A 21,528-nucleotide genomic window follows, 5' to 3' on the forward strand; every position below is an offset into this window, starting at 1 on the left:
TCAACCCCTGTTTTAAACATCCTGTTTGTGATTGGGCTGGGTGTCCCTTCCTGACCTGTTTTGAAGCAGATGGAAGAAAGGTCAGCAAGGATGAAGTGGAGATATATGGGTTTGTTTTCTGAAGAATAAATGTAACTCAAGGATTTTTTTTGTGTGTGTATTTTACTAATATGATCTTCAAAAATACCCACCAGGAACAATGAGCATTTATATTGCAAACACAAAATGGCTCATTCTCAGAAATACCAGCTGTTCGTAAATTGTACCCAGAAAATAAAAGTATAAGTTGTATATTTCTTTATAGAAACATATAGTTTGTTTCTCTTTTCATCTTTTTAGTCTCTTGTAGATGGGCTATAGAATTATCTTGCTTGGCAAATTATGGAATAATTCTTGGCAAGCTTACAAAAAGAGAAGTTAAAGTAGAAAAGGATTAGTTTCTAGACATAAGAATTTTGCTCTAAATCACAGGGGAGTTGAGCCTGATATTTTAAGAATTCGCCATGACGAAAATGTGTTGTTGTTCCATCTGCTAATTGGTTGCTAAAAATGTATAATATCTGGGGAAAGGTTTCCTTTATCTCTCCTCTCTCCCCTCCCTCCCCTTTCTCTCCTGTCTTCTCCTCTTCTCTTTTTAAAATTGATTTTCAAGAATGCTCCATATATTAAGAAAAAACACCTATCAGGGTATTTGGTTGGAGTAACATCTTGTCCTTTTTTTTTTTTTTTTTGAGATGGAGTCTTACTCTCTTGCCCAGGCTGGAGTGCAGTGGTGCAATCTTGGCTTACTGCAACTTCTGCCTCCCAGGTTAAAGCAATTCTCTTGCCCAAGCCTCCCGAGTAGCTGGGATTACAGGCATGCACCACCACGCCTGGCTAATTTTTGTATTTTTAGTAGAGACGGGGTTTCACCATGTTGACCAGGTTGGTCTCGAACTCCTGACCTTGGGTGATCTGCCTGCCTCGGCCTCCCAAAGTGCTGGGATTACAGGTGTGAACCACCATGCCTGACCAAACATCTTGTTCTTGATTCCACTTGGAGAACCCATTTGTGTGTGGCCCTGGGCAGTTAGGCTGCTTGATGCCTTTTAGGTTGCACTAAGCCACTGATGCTTTACATCCAGAGTTCCATATTTTATTTTATTTTTTCCTTCAAACTTTTATTTTAGGTTCGGGGGTACATGTGCAGTTTTGTTACATGGGTAAATTGCGCGTCACTAGGGTTTGGTGTACAAATTATTTTGTTGCCCAGGTAGTAAGCATACTACCTGATAGGTAGTTTGTTATCCTCGTCCTCCTCCCACCCTTCACCCTCAAACAGGCCCCAATGTCTATTGTTGCCATCTTTATGTCCATGTGTAATCAGTGTTTAGCTCCCATTTATAAGTGAGAACATGTAATATTTGGTTTTCTGTTTCTGCATTAGTTCACTTAGGATAACAGCCTTCAGCTGTATCCATGTCGTTGCAAAGGACATGATTTCATTCTTTTTTATGCCTGCATAGTAGTCCGTGGTGTATATGTACCACAATTTCTTTATCAAGTCCACCTTTGGTGGGCATCTAGGTTGATTCCATGTCTTTGCTATTGTAAATAGTGCTGTCACAAACATACATGTGCATTTGTCTTTGTGAGAGAATGATTTATATTTCTTTGGGTATATATCCAGTAATGGGATTGTTGGGTCAAATGGTAGTTCTGTTTTAAGTTCGTTGAGAAATCTCCAAGCTGCTTTCCACAGTGACTGAACTAATTTACATTCCCACCAGCAGTGTCTGAGTGTTCCTGTCTTCTGACCTTCAGAGTTCCATGTTTTATAAATTCAGTGTCTTGGTAGGGGTGAGGGGTGTGAAGTGTGCTTTCGCTGGAGATGGGATGGCAATGAAGGAGATAACAAATATTTCACCAATAGTAATGTCAAAATGCAGGTGACGTTTTAAATTTTCAATCAGCATTTTTTTAAGTTGCTTGCTTAGATTTACTTTCTTGAAGAGAACTTTTAAAATTGATGCCTAATATTTTACATATTTATGGGGCACATGTGTTTGTTACATGCATGGAATGTATAATGATTGAGCCAGGGTATTTGGGGTATCCATCAACTTGAGTATTTACCATTTTTATGTGTTGGTATTGTTTCAAGTCCTCTCTTTTAGTTTCTTTGAAATATACAAAATGTTCTTACTAAGTATGGTTACTCATTAACCAACTTCTCTTCATTCCTTGGCTTCCACTCACCCTCTCTTTCCAGTCTCTGGTTATGTGTCATCCTATTCTCTATCTCATGAGATCAACTGTTTTAGTTACCACATATGTGTGAGAACATGTAATATTTGTCTTTCTGTGTCTGGCTTATTTCACTTAACATAATGGAACCTCCAGTTCCATCCATGTTGCTGTTAATAACAGTATTTCATCCTTTTTATGACCAAATAGTATTCCATTGTGTACATATATCACATTTTCTTTATCCATTGTCTGTTGATTCAATGAGCATTTAACAAAAAAGTTTTAGTAACTCAAGAAAGTAGGACCTAAACTCCAGGATCTCATAGTTTCATTCTTTTCTGCTGGTTTTATGTTTTCCTGGACCAGAGTTGCAATAAAATGAATATACAGTTGACCTTCCTCCATGGGTATCTGGAGGAAAACAAAGGAATCATAAAAGAGTTTTTCTATTCTTATATGAAAAGTACTATAATACTACAAAGTGCTGCTCTGTTTTATAGAGGGAACCATGAAGTAGTAGTCTTTATGATGAGGTTTCTTGGAATTTTTTTTAATGCAAGAGGATCTGAGGGTGCAGATTGGATGTAAGTTATTAAACATCAAGACCATGGCAATAAAGATGCCACTGTTCTTTTGATAATGCACAGACCTTTGTACTTTTGTGTGTGGGCTTTCCTTTCAGAAGATAAATATGTTTTTAAAACTTTGACAAATGAAGGGTGTTTTGACTGTTTGTGAGTTAAGGCAAAAAAGAATGACGACAATCAGTAATGTGCCCAGTGATTGATTCCACACTCATATAGAGAATAAACCTGTCTTACGACGTTCCTTTTAAAAAAGTTTTCCATATAATATATTCGAAGTCTTGTATGTCAGTATTTTTTATTTTACTTCTAATAAATTTTCTCTTGTAAGACATTTTTCGTTAGCTGCTGTTTCTTGGAATAATGTTTAAAAAGGGATTTGCTACATATGTATGAGATTTAAATATTTTGAAATTTTCCCATCTTTTTTTCTTCTTGAAAGTTAAAACACCTCTGAAGATCAAAGAAATCTCTTTTTCTGATTATCCAGGAGTAGAATTTGGGATTTTATCTCAGGAGAAGAGCACTTAGAAAATGTAAAAATAAAAACAACAGAAGTCCCAGCTGGAGTGAGAAAAATCAATCCCTCACAGACGTTTTTGTCTGTGGCCAATTGGTGACTTTCCAACAGGGTCTGTCTTTTGAAATCTGGTTTCCTCTCTCCCAAATTAAACCCTGGTTGTATCTTAAAAAGAAAAGTCTCCACCGTTCTGTCTACCATGATTCTCTATAAACTTTCCTTCGTGAAGGAAAGGGAGAGCATTTTGAGAGTCTTGGAACAGTCAACATGGTGATTTCACAGTTGAGTTTACGTTCTCTGCATTCTCCCCCATAATATTTCTTTTACCTAAAACAAATTCTATATTGAAACCTTAATAGCATCAGACATCTTTCTTAAAAACAAGAAGTCTCGGTGACTGTTGATTGTAACACAATATAACATTCATATAGTGTTCACAAGTGGCTTTAAAAATTTACTTTTCATTTTTTTATGATTAAAAAATTGTTTTCAGAGACAGGGTCCCACGATGTTGCCCGGGCTGGTCTTGAACTCCTGAGCTCAAGCAATCCTTCCGGCTTAGCCTTCCAAAGTGCTGGGATTACAAGCGTGAGCCACCATGCCTGGCACAAGTGTCTTTTAAGTTTCATAATATTAACCACACAGGTGCTCTGTTTGGTTCATCACACTTTGATCTAGTGAAATAGTTGAGGATATTCAGTTATGAGGAGAAGACAAACCAATACAGATGAAGAAAACAGTAAGCAGTCTATCGGTATGCATCATGTACATTTTTGGTACCTGGCAATTAGAAGGCACTATGGTGAATAAAATAGATGACGTAGCTCCTGTGTACAGAGAACTTAGAGTCTGGAACAAGATTCAGAGGCAAATTGGTACTCCATTGTTCAGAGGCAGAGGTCTCAGCTGCAGTCACAAAAACTAACAGAAAGAGAAATGAAGGCAGAAGACATATGTAACTGTGAAATATTAGAGAGTCCTTTTTAGCATAACACTCTTTCAATGTTATTCTTCAAAAGTAATAGTCACCTCATTTTGCTTTTAAAACAATTGTGGCTTCCTTTTGGCATTGCCATGAGGTGACCCCCTTGCATTCCATATCTATCTCCCAAGGACCCAGGAGCTTAGATCATGAGTGTTTGCAAGTATCACCGTAATTATTACCTTGCTCACTGGATAGGTTTGCCTTTCTGTAGGGCAGGTGAGGGATTAGTGGAGACCACTGTTATCAGAAGTGCTTAGCTTCTTAGCCAGAGGGGAAGGCCTGACTATGTGATTTACCTATCCAGGTAGCATCAGGGGTGTGATTCTTTAGGGGGGGGGGAGATTCAGCCTCTTTATCTCAGACCCAACAAGTTTGCTATCTGTGTCTTTTGGCTAAGGATTTTTCTCCTCTCAAAAATCTTTGAAAAGTCACCAGGGTTAACTTGGCTAAGAATACCTGACTGGAGGGATAAGCGTTTGCCTCCTTCATTAGGGTACTCAGCAATGTTGTCCTATAATTCCTCTGGAAGCCTCTGGTTTCCTAGTTCAACTGCTCCAACAGAGATGCTCAGGGAGCCCAGATGGCCACACAGTCATTCCTGTGAGAACAGCAGAACAAGGATAACAATGAGCAGCCCTGGAAGAGGAGAATGCCACATGTATTACATCTCTGAGGATGGAAAAAACAGAGAGGAGGATCACATAGGAACCCCAAAGTGAAAGACATCAGGGCAGACACACTAAAATACACTAGTTCACTTAGGGCAAAGCTATTTCTCACATGAATATTTCTAGGTAGGATGCTCCAGGGTGGGTAGCCCAAGGTGAGTACAGATTTAATGAACACTATTCATTTTTTAAACTGATGATGTCCAGTAGAAATACAGTGTTTGCCTCATATGTAGTTTGTTTTTTGACATGGATTGTCATTCTGTTGCCCGGGCTGGAGTGCAATGGCGCGATCTCAGCTCACTGCAACCTCTGCCTCTTGGGTTCAAGTGATTCTCCCACCTCAGCCTCTTGAGTAGGTGGGACTACAGATTTGCACCACTGTGCCCAGCTAATTTTTGTATTTTTAGTAGAGATGGGGTTTCGCCATGTTGGCTAGGCTGGTCTCAAACTCCTGACCTCAGGTGATACACTGCTTTGGACTCTCAAAGTGCTGGGATTACAGGTGTGAACCACCGTGCTGGGCCTACGTAATTTAAAATTGTCTAGTAGCCACACTAGGAAAGTAAAAAGAAACCAGTAAAATTAATTTTAATAATAAGTCAAGAGATTCAAAATACTATCATTTCAGCATGCAATCAATTTAAAAAATTATAAATGAGGTAGTTTACATTATTTTTTCTTCTGTACTAGGTCTTCAACACTTAATGTGAATGTTACACTTACAGCACATCTCAATTTGGCCTGGTCACATTTTAAATGCTTGACAGCCGTTGGTGGCAAGTGGCTTCCATAATGCACATTGCTGCTCTGGAGAATGGCTTAGTGGGCTAACTGGTCTCTGTATGAATAAAATCGTGTGTGTGTGTGTGTGTGTGTGTGTGTGTGTGTGTGTTTAACTGCATTGCTGAACAGCAATAGCAACGAAAACTACTCTATTGCCCCTACTGAAAAAACAACCAACCAACCAAATAAAAAGCTAGTAAGGATAGCTAGCTGGATTCTCACCAAACTTGAGAATTACTGGGGCACAGAGGTGGGCCTTGGTGAGATTGGCAATTCTTCACAGAAGGTTTAGTAAGGATTTTGTGACTAAACATACTTACCAGCTGACCTCTGTGCGGTGTACTCCAAGGTAACATGAGCAATGCATTAATTTATTGCTGGTCAGTGAGGTGGGAAAGGCCAGCTAGTGTTTTGATATGCCAACGGCCACATAGATCACTCACACTGGGACAGACCAGTGGGAGAAGAACTAAATTTGTTCTCTTTTCCAGCCTGCACTGAGATTCCACCCAGATGCCTCAGTCTGTTGACCACAGTCTGTGTGCCCCAATGCCTTGGTGGGGAGAAGGCACATTGCTGGAATCACTTGAGGGATGGAAATGGCGAGGGGTTTTGGAATAAAGGATATTTGCAGCAGAATGAAAATGATTGTTGACTTGCTTTGCTAGTTTTTCTCAATACTTAAATAAGAGTATGGGTGTTTTTAACTGATTTTAAAAGGTTGGAGGAAGAGGAGCCTCACTAGGCATGCTGTTTACAGCATTAATTTCCTGGGTACCATTGTTCTTCCTCAGAAAACCCAGATGATACAAACAAAATGACAATTTTTTTTCACTGTTGCTGAGAAAGAATTTGATTTGTAACAAGAAGTATACCCCACTTATAGGTGACATTTTTATTTTTGTTTTTTCTATTATACAAGTAATTTTATAGAAACCTGAAAAATTTTGAAAAGTATAAGAAAAAAATACAAAAATACTCCTCTCACCATTCAATGATGTACCAATATAATGGAAACTCATTGTTTTCTTGAGTCTTTTTTTCCTCTACAAATGTAGTATTTAAGAGTTGAAATTATAAATATTTGTGTTCTTTTTCACTTGACATAGCATAAACATTTTACTATGGTTTATACTACATTTACAAAATATAATCTGCTATAATATACCCATTCTTTCCCTTGTTGTTGGACTTTGAAATTTTATCTATTTCCTAAGTAACATGCAGAAAAATATTAATTTTACTTGATTGAAATCTTACATAATATCTTGGTTTAAAAAATCACTATTTGGCCAGGTACGGTGGCTCACGTCTGTAATCCCAGCACTTTGGGAGGCCAAGGTGGGTGGATCACCTGAGGTCAGGAGTTTGAGACTAGCCTGGCCAACATAGTGAAACCCCGTCTTCACTAAAAATACAAAAATTAGCTGGGCATGGTGGCACATGCCTGTAATCCCAACTACTCAGGAGACTGAGGCAGGAGAATCACTTGAATCTGGGAGGTGGAGGTTGCCAAGTGAGCTGAGATGGTGATATTGCACCCCAGCCTGGGAGACAAGAATGAAATTTCATCTCAAAAAAAAAAAATCACTATTTGACATGTAAAATAGTCAGCTATAAGGAGGAGCTGAAATTTAACAAAAGTTATTTCATGACCCTTTGTCTTGTATTCAGAAGCTCTTCACTGAAGTAGAGTTGTATTGTGTGTCTTGAATAAAGCAACACACAATTGTGTGCAAATAACATTTTTTTTTCTCATCATGGGCTGTTTGAGTTAATAGACACAACAATGGTGGACAATGGATGTCAAGAGAAAAGCCCGCTCTTGCACTCCAAATCATGATACGTTTTCCTTCAAATTCAGGAATAGCCATTTGGTGGCATTTATTCTTATAGTGGCATTTGGTTCCTTAATGAATGAGCTTTTTCCAGAAACATATTTCTTTTTTTTTTTTTTTTTTTTTTTTTTTTTTTTTTTTTTTGAGACGGAGTCTTGCTCTGCCGCCCAGGCTGGAGTGCAGTGGCCGGATCTCAGCTCACTGCAAGCTCCGCCTACCGGGTTCACGCCATTCTCCTGCCTCAGCCTCCCGAGTAGCTGGGACTACAGGCGCCCGCCACCGTGCCCGGCTAGTTTTTTGTATTTTTTTAGTAGAGACGGGGTTTCACCGTGTTAGCCAGGATGGTCTCGATCTCCCGACCTCGTGATCCGCCCGTCTCGGCCTCCCAAAGTGCTGGGATTACAGGCTTGAGCCACCGCGCCCGGCCCAGAAACATATTTCAATAAGAAATGTTACCTAAAGTGCTGATGACACTGATGAAATTAGAAGAGACTTGCATTTATTTATTTTTAGATTTCTCTTGTGAAAAATTCAATTGATACAAAGTAAGTGGAATAGTATAATGACACTTATGTACCCTTCATCCAGCTTCAACCATTATCAATATCCTGCCATTCTCACTTCATCCATACTTTTACCTACTCCCCACACCTTCTACTTGATACACCTATGTAACTCATATCCCAATCATGATATAAAACATTTCCATCTCTCCAGAAAATTCCTTCATATCCCTTCCCATGTAATTCTTCTGCCCACCCCCCATCCCAAGAGGCAGCCACCATTCCCGTATATCTTACCTGAGATTTGTCTTGCCTGTGTCTTAATGTCATGTAAATGGAATGATATAGTATATAACCTTTTGTGTCCAGCTTTTCCACTAACATATGTCTGTGAGATTCACCCGTGTGGTTGTGTGTATTGGTAGATTGTTCATTTCTATTGCCAAGTAGTAGTCTATTATAAAAATAGATCATATTATGTTCACTCACTCAACTACTAACTGGTATTTGGATTATTCCCAGTTTGGGGACATGAGCGTTCTTATATAAGCCTCTGTATGAAGACATGTTTTCAAATTCTCCTCTTAAATATGTAGGAGTAGTTTCTGAGTCAAAGGGTAAATATATTTTAAGTGTATAAGAAACTGCCAATGTTTTTTTCCACTTCTGCCAACCATACGTGAGAGTTCTGGTTGTTCTTCATCCTAGCTAACATTTGCTGTTGTCAGTCTTTTTAATTTCAGCTATTCTACAGGGTGTGTAGTAGGTATCTTGTTGTCATCTTGTTTTGCACTTCTGTGATGACTAACAATGTCAAGCATTTTTTAATGTGGTTATTGTCCACTTAACATTTTTTGTGAGGTGTCTGCTCAAGAGACACTTATTTTTCAGGATCTGCGGAAGTAATGTTATGTCTGAGGCACTGTTTCTTTCTTATGCTGGTGCACAGGGTAAGAAGTGCATTTCTCAGTGTAGGATGCATAGGAAAGTTCTGCAGGGTCACAGATTGCCTCTGTGCTTTGTTATAGATTTCTCCTCTATTTGTGGCCCCTCTTTCAACTCTCTGGTATGGTTCATTTCCTACTACTTGCTTTCTGGACTTTTCCCTTGACTGGGGTTGTGATTCCCTTTGCCTTTGCTCTGTCTGCTTAGGGCAAGTATTATTGGGAAGAAGCCATTACCAAGCTCCTTTTGCTTTGTAGTTTTAACTCATAATGTGTCAGCATCTCCAAAGCTCCACTGAGAACTTAGGATCCCTTTCTAACCCGGAGTCATGAGAACTAAAAATATCTCAAATAACTCTATTTGAAATATTGGAATTGAGTCAAGAAGTAATATATTTTGGGACTGCCAAGTGATACCAACATTATTCATAGGAACTTAAGAGCATTTGGAGAAAGGCTGTGATTTATATCTAAGTCACTGTGCTTATGTGATAAGCTAAATAAGGGTCCTCAAATTCTATGGTAAAAGACAAGAATGTTTTAAAATTTCCAGTAAATTATGAACCAATCGTTTTAGAAATAAAAGCGTTGCAGCAATGTTGACTTCCTAGAAAGGTTACTATGCATACACTTTCAATTTCTCCACAGAGACAGCTAATAGTTTGTAGACTGGCACCAGCCTGTGGGTCACTCTTTGAGCAAACTTGATTCAGAGCACTGAATCTGGAGCCAGACTGCTTGTGTTTGAATCCTGGCTCCATCACTGTTGGCTGGGTGGTCCTTGTTTTTTTCTTTTTTCCTCATCATTCAACTTGAAAGCTGGGTGGTCTTAAGGGAGCTTTTTGCTTCAGTATCCTCATTTGTAAAATGGAGATAATGATGATAATAACAATGCCTGCTGCACAGAATTGTGGTGAAGATTAAATGAGTTCATATATGGAAAGCGCTTATAAGAGTGCCTGGCATATAGTAAGTGCATGCTAAGCTTAGCTGCTATTATCATTGCCGTATCCTAAATCCCAGGACACTTGCAGTTATAGCTATCAGAAACCCATTTCAAGTTACTTAAACAAAAGGAATTTGTTGGGTAGTTGTAACTAGGTGCTCATATGATGCTATCTGAGTCTGAAACTCCTTTTTCTTCTATGTTGGCTCTATTCTTACATGGGCTTTCCCCGTAGGTGTTGAGGTGGCTTGCAGTGCTCCAGCTTACATCTTACCAGTTCACAACCTGGTGGAATTAGAGTCCCATCTCTTACCTTCTCAAAGTTGTGGTTGTGTGGCTTGGCTTGGTTCTTGTCATGAGCCTACAAAAACCATAACAACTAAAAATTTAGAAGAGGTACTCTTCTGAAGAAAAGTGCAGTGCTGTTACCAGAATAAGAGAGAATGATTGTTTCTTTCAAATGCCTGGGGAAACAGGTTAGAATCTACTGGCTTTTTGGAATAAATAATGGTTTTGATCAATGATGGAGCTCTCAGGAAAAGATGTCCCAGAAGAAGAGAATACCATTTCTTTCCTGGGAGAAACTTCTGGCCTATGTGGTAGAAGGACATGGGGGACAACCTAATAAGAATCATGATTTGGGCCTTCTAAAATGTGGTCTTCTATCAGCAGGATATGGTGCTTTGGAAACTGTCTTAGTCTGTCTTGGGTATAGCAGAATACCCAAGACTGGGTAACTTAGAAAGAACAAAAATTTATATTCTCACTATTCTGGAAGCTGGAACATCCAAGATCAAGGTGCCAGCATCTGGTGAGGGCTTTCTTGCTGTGTCCTCTGGAGAGGAGGAATGCTATATCCTCACATAGCAGAAGGAGAAGAGAGAGAGAGAGAGAGCGAGTTCTCAGCACAGAATGTCCCAACAAATGATGCAATGGAAGGAGTACCCACTCACCTTCTCGTTTGATTTGAGCAAAACATCCATGCCTTTTTTTCCCCCCACATTGCTGGTGTCCCATCTACGGCCACTGGACTCAGATTTTCCACATTTAATCTACTTAAGTTTCTTACTGGTAAGAGGTTAGGCTCTTCTTTCCCTTCATCAAGCCCTTTATAACAGCATTAATCTAAATGTGTCCCATTGGGCTTCACCTCCCAACACTGTTGCCTTGTAGATTAAGTTTCCAGTTTCTGACATGTGAATTTCTGAGGGACACATTCAAGCCTAACAGGTATATTTAAAAAAATGACTTAATAAAATTAGCCAACATGAGCCAGAAGAGCCTAACCTCTTACCAGTAAGAAACTTAAGTAGTTTAAACGTGGAAAATCTGAGTCCAGTGGCCGTAGATGGGACACCTGCAATGTGAGGGAAAAAAAGGCGTGGATGTTTTGCTCAAATCAAATGAGAAGGTGAGTGGGTGCTCCTTCCATTGCATCATTTGTTGGGACATTCTGTGCTGAGAACTCTATAGGTTCTTTCAATGATGTGATGGAGGAAATGATCGGGGTTGTGAATGTTCTTCTCATTTGTGCCCTTAATGCTTGCCAGGTTGTGAGAGGTTGGGAAGAAATTAGTTGATGTAGGATATGGAAACAGTTTATTTCTCTGCAGGCAGATGGCCAGGTCATGGAAACTTGTTGGAAAGATGGGACCTTTTGAGCTGCTTTCTTAGATCAAAGGCTTTTTGAGTTTAAGGGACTCTCAGAGACCCAATTTATTGGATCCCAGAGACTCACAGGACTGTACTTCCTTACTGATGAGTGAAGACATCTGAACACATTCATTTTGAAACTGCAGAGAAAAAAACCCCAAGCCTAAGTGATATGGTTAAAAGAGTATAGGTATTCACATTCACACCACAGGTAACTGGATACTTCACTCATTTTTAGTGGCTGAGCTGCTCTGAGCTCCCCGGAATCACAAGATTTAAAGAATTGTTTGGGTATTTAATAGAGGCAAAGCCCCTTTTGGAGACCAATTTTGCAAATTTTGATCCATGTGAATCCTACTTTAAATTTTTGTAGCTGTCTATTGGAGCTCTATTATAACCTCAGAATTATCAAGTATCCATTTTCAAGATACCTTACTTTAAAGATGAAGTGCTTAATTGAATTCCAATTCTGTTCACTAAGATGAAAAGGATCTTCAGAGTTTTGGAGATGAGTATGTGAATTTCAAATAATCTGGAAATGGGGCCGAATTTTAGGAAATGTTTGCGTCAATCTGGCTCTGTGGTGCAAACTGGCAGTTATGAATTTGAATATTCACTGCTACAATAGCATTAGAAACATGATATTGAACCAGGCATGGTGGCTCATGCCTGTCATCCCAGCACTTTGGTAGGCTGAGGTGGGCGGATTGTATGAGCCCAGGAGTTTGAGACCAGCCTGGGCAGCATGGTAAACCCCTATCTCTACAAAAAATATAGTCACAAAAAAATTAGCTGGGGATGGTGGCATGCACCTGTAGTCCCAGCTACTTGGGAGGCTGAGGTGGGAGGATCATCTGAGCCTGGGAGTTCGAGGCTGTGATGAGCTGTGATAGCGCCAGTGCACTCCAGCCCGGGGGAAAGAGTGAGACCCCGCCTCAAGCAAAACGAAACAAAAAACTGAAAACAAAAACAAAAACAACCCTGGTATTGAAATTGAACTAGGCCCACACTGAAAATATTGAGTGATTTTTAAGCATGATTTAAGACCCTGTGCAAATCAAAGTGTGATCCAGAGAATCAGTATCATAGGCATAATTCAGCTTGTCAGAAATGTAAAATCTCAGGCTCCCCTCTCTTCCCCCAGACTTACAGATTCAGAATTTGCATTTTAACAAGAGTTCCAAGTAATTCCAGTGCACATTAAAGTCTGAGAAACGTTAGTGTATGCTTTTTTTCCCTCTCACCATCAGACACCAGAGATGATGATGAAAACTAGATTTTTCTGTCCTACCCGAGACTTTCATTCTGAGTTCTTCATAATCTCCAGTGGATTCCGCTAATGGTCTGACTTTACTATTCAAACTAGAATCTCTAGTTAGTCTCTTAAATGGGGATTCTTATTCTTTGATTAAAATCATTAATGATTAGTCCAATATGCCTGTGTGCTTTTATCTAGGTAATATTGATAGAGCTGCTTTTATCTTACCGCCAAGATTACATGGTTTCAAATAGTTAACAAGTAATATTTTACTAGTGTTAGCAACAGAAACTCACGTGACTCCCCTCTTTCCTACACACACACACACACACACACACACACTCATAGATTTCTGACACAATAGTCACCAACGGAAAAAATCTGGGCTGTTTTGGCCACCATGAAACTTCTTTGATCATAGCTATTTAGATACATGTATTATCTTTGCTCCTAGATTCTATGGGAGAGAAACACATTTTATTAAGTTACCAATTACTATAGATAACCTGATAAACAAATTATTAAAGATCTTGTAGAGCACAAGTTCTGGAGACTCAAAGCTGGAAGGGAAGAAATTGCATTGCATAACTTTGCTGAGATTTGAGATTGGTGTGGAAAAACAGGGAACCGAGCTGGCTACCGGGAAGGACATTTCCGACAGAGGAACCGTGAGTAGAAACTCGGAAGAGGATAAGCGTGGTGCCTGTTCCTGGAATAAGAAGCACTCTAGTTTGGCATCTGCACTTATTTACTTCGTTTATATAAACTAAGTACCTGTGAGGTTTAAGGCTTAGAAAGTAAGTTAGGCTATAGTTTGGAGAGTATTAATAAGATGAGGAGAGGAGTCTGGAGTTCATTACTTGGGCAATTAGAAACTGGAAGTTTAGGGAGCAACATGACCATATCTCTGTCTTTGAAAGATTTATCTGGCAAAAGGACTTTGGCGGGATGGGAGGTGGGAATACATGGAGGAAGCAAGACATGGAGAGATTATAGAGGCAGTGGCAATGGACTGGAAAAGAGGGAACAGATGGGAGGTCCACCAAGGATTTGAACCATTATGGTGGTAGTTGGAATAAAAATAAGAGGGAGAAAGTGAAAAGTGTAAGGGAGATTCAATCTATAGAACTTGATGATCTCTTGGGTCTTTAGGGCTAAGGATTTTGAGATGATACCTCTCACCTTCCCATTCATCCAAATTACCTCTGGATGAATGAGAAAATAGTGATACCATTAAAGAAACTGTAAAATTTTGGCTGGGTACAGTGACTCACACCTGTAATCTCAGCACTTTGGGAGACAGAGGTGGGAGGATCACTTGAGTCCAGGTGTTTGAGACCAGCCTGGGCAACATAGCAAAACCCCGTCTCTATTACAACTTAAAAAAAAAAAATTAGCCAGGTGGGGTGGTGCGTGCCTGTGGTCCCAGCTACTCAGGAGGTTGGGGTGGGAGGATTGCTTGAGCCTGGGAGTTCAAGGCTGCAGTGACCTATGATTGTACTACTGTACTCCAGCCTGGGTGACAGAGTGAGACTCTGTCTCTTAAAAAAAAGAAAACATCAAATCAGGGAAATACTTTTTTAGTTTGAGGTAATATCATTACTTAGAAAATGATGGGTGGAAATGTTTAGTTGCCAGACAAAAATGTGAGTCTGGAGCCAAGAAGTTATGTACCCAGAATACAATAACTGAAGCCACAGCAGGGGAGGAAATCATCTAAGGAGGAAGTGTTAGGAAATAGAAATGGAACAATAATGAAAGTTAGGGGCCATCTACATTTAGAGGTGAATGGAGGAGAAAGAATCTTCAGGGTAATCAGAGAGAGACCATAAAGGTGGGAAGAGAATTAGGCACTGCTATTTTCCGTCTTTTTTTTTTTTTGAGACAGTCTCGCTGTTTCACCCAGGCTGGAGTGAAGTGTTGCAATCTTGGCTCACCACAACCTCCCCCACCTCGGGTTCAAGTGATTATCCTGCCTCAGGCTCCTGAGTAGCTGGGACTACAGGTGTGCGCCACCACACCCAACTAATTTTGTATTTTTAGTAGAGACAGGATTTCGTTATGTTGGCCAGGCTCGTCTCGAACTCCTGACCTCAGGTGATCCACCCACCTTGACCTCTCAAAGTGCTGGGATTACAGGTGTGAGACACCGTACCCGGCCGGCACTACTATTTTCAAAAGTCAGACAGAACCTTTCCAGATGAAGCAGGTAAGCAACGGTGTTAAACGGTCTAGCAAAACTGAGAAGAATCGAGCATGAGGAAAGGTTGTCAGAGAGAAAAGGCAGGTAAGTGGCTTCCAGTGACCATGAAGGGAAACAGTTTCAGGAGAGCAGTAGGAACTGATGCCAGAACACAAAGCTTCGTGGAGTAAGTGAGTACAGTTATGTGCCGCTTAAGGATGTTTTGGTCAATGACTGCCTATATGACAGTGGTCCCTTAAATTATAATGGAGCTGAAAAATTCCTATCCTCTAATAATGAAGCCAACATAATGTCACAGCACTATGCATTTCTCGTGTGTATGTAGTGATGCTATGTAAACAAACCTACTAGCTGCCAGTCATGTAAAATTATAGCACATACAGTTGTGTATACTACATAATACTTGATAATGAATGACTGTGTTTCTGGCGTATGTATTTACTGTAGCATACTTTTTGTCATTATTTGAGAGTGTACTCCTTCTACTTATGTGGAACAAAGAGTTTTTGCAGGACAGCCTCAGGCAGGTTCTTTAGGTGGTATTTGAGAAGAAGGCATTGTTATCATAGGAGATGACAGCTCTGTGCATGTTACTGCCCCTGAAGACCTTCCAGTGGGACAAGATGTGGAGGTGGAAGCCAGTGATATTGATGATCCTGCCCCTGTGTAGGCCCAGGCTAATGTGTACGTGTGTGTCTTAATTTTTAACAAAAAAGTTTAAAAAGTAAAAAAAGAAAAGAAAAGAATTAAAAAATAGAAAACAGCTTATAGAATAAGGACATAAAGAAAAAAATTTGTTTGTACAGCTGTACAGTGTGTTTGTGTTTTAAGTGAAGTGTTATTACAAAACAGAAAGTTAAAAAAATTAAGTGTATAAAGTAAAAATGTCATAGTAAGCAAAGGTTAACTTATTATTGAAGAAGGAAAGTATTTCTTTATAAATTGAGTGTAGCTTAAGTGTGCAGTGTTTATAAAGTCTACAGTGGTGTACAGTCATGTTCTAGGCCTTCATGTTCACTCACCACTCACACATTCACTGACTCACCCAGGGCAACTTCCCCTCCTGCAGTTCCGTTCCTGGTATGTGCTCTAGACAGATGTACCATTAAAAAAATACTTTTCTATTGTATTTTAAATGTACCTTTGCTATATTTAGATACATAATTACTTACCATTGTGTTACAGTTGCCTACAGTATTCAGTACAGTAACATGCTTTACTGGTTTGTAGCCTGGGATCAATAGACTCTACCATATAGACTTGGTGTGCAGTGAGCCATACTATCTATGTTTGTGTGGGTACATGCTATGATTTTTGCATAACGACAAAATCGCCTAGCAATGCATTTCTCAGAATGTATCCCCATCATTCAGCCATGCAAGATTGCACTTCAGTTGTGAAAGCTAGAAGCAAAGACTCCTCTTTCAAGAAACTGGCAGTTTCTTGACAGAAAGTAGAAAGAGCAGATGGAAGAAGGAAACTGAAGGAAAGAAGAAATAAGGACCACCAAACTGATCTAAGTTATTATTATTAATTTTTAATTGGATGACTATAGTTTATTTTAAGACTGAGACAATGGACCCAAAGGTGGGAGTAAAACTGATGTAATCATTTTTGGGGGTAATTTACGGGACATACATCCCTGGAGGCCAGGAGGAATGGGAGAGGATGTAATCAAACACAAGACTGAGCTGCTTCTCCTTCAGAGATGGACTAGTTTCAGCAACTGCCACTCTCTTCCCTCCAGATTTCCAAGCTAGTAAAAGAGGTAAGAAGTGCATCAGATAAAAGTGATGCAGAGGGTTCCACTACATACCACAGTCCCTCTATGCTGTGTTCCTGAGATTCTTTTTCTCCATTTATATCCAAAGCCATAAGTAGCATAAAAAACAGTGTCTTTCTCTTCTGAGTTGCACATGCTTTAACAAAGAAAAAAAAAAAAGGAAGAAAGAAAAGCTTCATCCAAGGCAGAAGTTCTGCTTAGACTCTAGTGGGCTTCTCCATTTCTCTTCAGTGTTTTGTCAGCTTGTATTATAATAGAAACCTGAGCTTGCAGTGGGAAGAATGGGTTGAATCTGATTTTTGCAAATTGGTAATTATCTTGGGAAAAGTTAACCAAGTTACCTGAGCCTTAGTTCTGTTCATCTGTAAAATTGAGGGTAGTAGCGACCTTGAAAGTGGTCATGAGCATTTAATGAGAAGATACATAGAGTATGTGGGACATGCACTTATGCTAGTGGGTCCTCAATAAATGCTTTTTGAGAGGAGATTCAGTAAATTTCAAGATGGCAGAGTCTGTGTCTTATCCCCTGGGTCTGTATCCTGGGGTGAGGGGCTGACATCTTCCTTAATCTGTCTGTCTTGAAGACTCACCCCTACTGCGTTAGTCTCTTACTAGATTGCTTTCACCTTCAACAACTGTTGCCTTCTGTTTCCCTTCCCTGAATAGGTGTTATTCTCTCTCTGCTTTCATTGTTCACAGGCTACACATTCTGCAACTGTCACCAGCATGCTGAGATGTCCGTGGTGAACCTGTTGACCTTTCAAGGGGTACTTTCATTTTAGGAGAGAATGGTGGGAAGAACGCAGCGCTCAACACTGTGGATCAACAGTCTGGTTCCAAACACAGGCCAAACCTGCAAATGTGATCCACAGATGTGCAACCATGGCAGCTTGCAAGAAATGCAGATTCCCAGGTCCTACCCAGAACTGTTTGAATTGGAATCTGTATGCTAGCAAGATCCCTAGGTGATTTATATGCACATTAAGGTTTGAAAAGCACTGTTTTAGAGAAATAACTATTTCATAAGGTGGTTTTGAGGATTTAGTGGGAATACATGTACAGAACACCTAAAGCATGTAGATGTGTAATACAGTGCTTAATAAATACTCTTGACAAATCCCAAGAGAGAAGAAAGAGCCCTCTGTCTCCAGGGCCAATGATGTATAAAGCAGATAAAGAGAAAGGACAAACAACGCAGCACTCTTTAGAGTACTAAAAAAGGAGGTGTGTGTATGTGTTTTGTTTTGTTTTGCCAGAGGAAAGGAAAATAATAAAGGCAGAGGAAGGAATGAAAAAACTGGCAAGTAAGAGCGAGAAAATATGGAATGGAAAAACAAAGTACTTAGGAATGAAATACCTTGAGGTGGTGAAAGAAAAAATAAACAAGAGGTAAAGAGCTCTTAAAATGTACAGTGCTGAAAATTTGGATGAGGGGAAAACTAGATTTCTCCAGATTGGAAGGGAGGTGTGAGTGTGTGATGCGTAAAGAGAGACAGCCAAACCCAAGTGATTTAGCATAAGGCTGGCTTAAAAAGTTTAATAGTCCTCATGTAACATGGTAAGCTTGTATTTTGAATTTTCACTCAAGGACATCTTTGTTCAGAAGAGCAGAGTGGTTTGGTTTTGTGCCTGGGTGACTGGAAGGAGTGGGAGGCAGGTGGCCAAAATGGGGACTGTGAGGTTGTGTTGAGGTGTCAGTAAACAGGCAGGAGAAGTGCTGGCCCTCAACAACAGATTCTTTTTAGGGGTCCAGATGACTGAGTGAGTTTACTGTTAATCACATCCACACAAATGGGTGGGAACAAAATCACAGCCCCCATTCTACGTCATGTGGATGGGATGTTTGCCAGAATGTGGGCTGTGTTAGGGACATGGTGGCTTTTTCTAGGAAGTGAGGGAAGGTCTCAACATTAGAGAAGGGTGGAAGGAGGCATTCTAGCTGCCTTCTATCCCACCTCAGCCAATGGCAATGAAGCATTTCAAAGCAGGATGGGGTAAGAGGGGGAGTCTGGCAATACAGGGATGAGAGAGAGAGAGCGAGAGTGAGAGAGAGTTCAGTAAGCTTACTTAACTTTTGTGAATCTCTACTTTTCATCTGCAAAATGGGCCCTGCCTCTCTAAGATGTCATGACGTAAATTAGTGTCAGTTCTTAAGACAACATTCTAAGACAAATCTTAGCCTTTGACAAAGATGGGAACTTAGAAATCTTACAGAACCAAATCCCTTCCTTTCACAGGCAAGGAACTGAGACTGGGGCAGCCAAGAGTCTTGCAGATCTTGCTTAGGGACACAGAGTTCTTAATAATAGATCTCAAAGTGGAACCCAGGTTTCCCAATTCCCAACCTAGGGCTTAAAACATTGGCAAGCTCATTTTACCATTTTCTATGTTAAATTCAGGAGATGAAGGTACTTGCACTTTAATTTCTGGATCGTTGACTTTGTTGACCTTCACTGCTAGGGCAAAGATCTATGCTTAATGGTAAGTGTTTTAACAGTTGGTGGTTCTGACTTTTTATTTTGCTGAAAGGAATAGCCTTTGCATTTTACCCAAATTTTAACTTTTGGCATGGCTCATTTTTATTACCTTTGTAATTCCAGTGAATTCAGCATGCTTCACTGTTGTGGAATTTGTTGGTGTCTTGGAAAGATCACAGATAGGCTTTGACATCGCACAAACCTGACTCAAATCTTGCCTCTGCCACTTATTTGCACTTTAACAACTCTGGACAAATTCCTTAATTGTTTGGAGCCGGTTTTCTTTATAATAGGTTCTACCTATTATGTTATGGAGTTATATTAATTATGAAGTTGTTTGATAGTGTTAGAAATAATGTTTAAAAGTGCTTAGAATTAGAAAAGGGTCTGGAATATAATCAGAGTTCAATAGATGATAGTTATCCACATCAACAAATACTCATTGAGCGCCCAACTGAACGAAGTATGATGGTTGATTAGGAAATCAGTCTCACACAAATAAAATATTTGCCATGTGTCTTCACTGATCTGCCATAGTGTCTACATTGGAGGTAGCAAAAGTAGTAATTTAATAGTCTATTATCCGACCGCATCCCAAAACTGAAGTTGAACCCCTGACTGCAGATAATTGCTGAAATACTCAAATAATATTTCCTGCAATGCCTTAGCCACACTTCTTTCCCACATTGTTTTTTTTTTAAGCCTTTGTGAGGTTTATTTAAATGTCCGAGATGAGAACAAAGCATATATTTCTGTGTTTATTTAGTACATTTCTCACATATATAGTAGGTGCTGAATTCACACAAGTGATCCTAGAATCTTTTTTGGGTTCATCAATTTATGTAATATCAAAAGTGGCAATTCAACAGAATTTTAACCTATCAATGGACCAAACACATATATGACACTTTCAGTCGAATAACGAACCATTGTCTCTCAGTTCATCACTTCTCCTATATTTTGCTTTGTGATGCTGGGTATGAGGCTCTGAAATTTACATTTCTCCTTTACCAGCTAGCTCTGCATTAGACTCTACGATGCAAGTAGATAAAGAGAAAGGAAGGAAGACTGGAGGAAGACTGTAAGGCATGAGGAAAAAGTAGGGGCTTGTTCCTGTTGCATTTCCTATTTTTGCCAGTGTCGCCACAATAATGGTCCTTTAATCCACGCACCTACAAATGGTACCAGTAGCATTTAGTTACCATTTCCAGATTTTTCCCACAATCTGAGATATTTTAGAACACATGGCAGATACCTGTACTCAGAGGTCTGATCTAAGCTCCTCAGGGTCCCTCTTCCAATCTCCCAGGGTATCAGCATAAAATGGGCAACATTACCTTCTCAGTGGTACCTTTCCCCACAAATATATGTACTACTACTACATAGGTTTAGTTTTATATAGCATGTACTATGACGTAGTACGTACTATGTACTATCACCCATATAAATTGGAGAATACACTAATATAAGCATTAACGTTATTCATGGTAAAATATAATACATATTATATATTATGCTTAATTATGTCCGATATTGTCTCTATGAATATTCTTTACCAATAGCTGTTCTTCCATTTATATAGGACATTAAATCTTTAATTGTAAACAGTGCATTCTATTAATTAAATCCCTCCCAACATTCATATCAGCTATGCAAAAGTCTGGATTCCAGTTCTCTAGGGGGCCTCTTCCAAATATCTAGGTTCTAATAGTTCAAACTCTTCCCCTTTGTTCCTTCAGTAACTACTCTAATAGGCAATACCATTCAGGACATAGGCATGGGCAAAGACTTCATGATTAAAACGCCAAAAGCAATGGCAACAAAAGCCAAAATTGACAAATGGGATCTAATTAAAGAGCTTCTGCACAGCAAAAGAAACTACCATCAGAGTGAACAGGCAACCTACAGAATGGGAGAAAATTTTTGCAATCTATCCATCTGACAAAGGGCTAATATCCAGAATCTACAAGGAACTTAAACAAATTTACAAGAAAAAACAACCCCATCAAAAAGTGGGAAAAGGATATGAACAGACACTTCTCAAAAGAAGACATTTATGCAACCAACAAACATGAAAAAAAGCTCGTCACCACTGGTCATTAGAGAAATGCAAATCAAAACCACAACGAGATACCATCTCAGGCCAGTGAG

This window comes from Macaca fascicularis, chromosome 7 (assembly GCF_037993035.2).
Source record: "Macaca fascicularis isolate 582-1 chromosome 7, T2T-MFA8v1.1".
NCBI classification, from domain to species: Eukaryota; Metazoa; Chordata; class Mammalia; order Primates; family Cercopithecidae; genus Macaca; species Macaca fascicularis.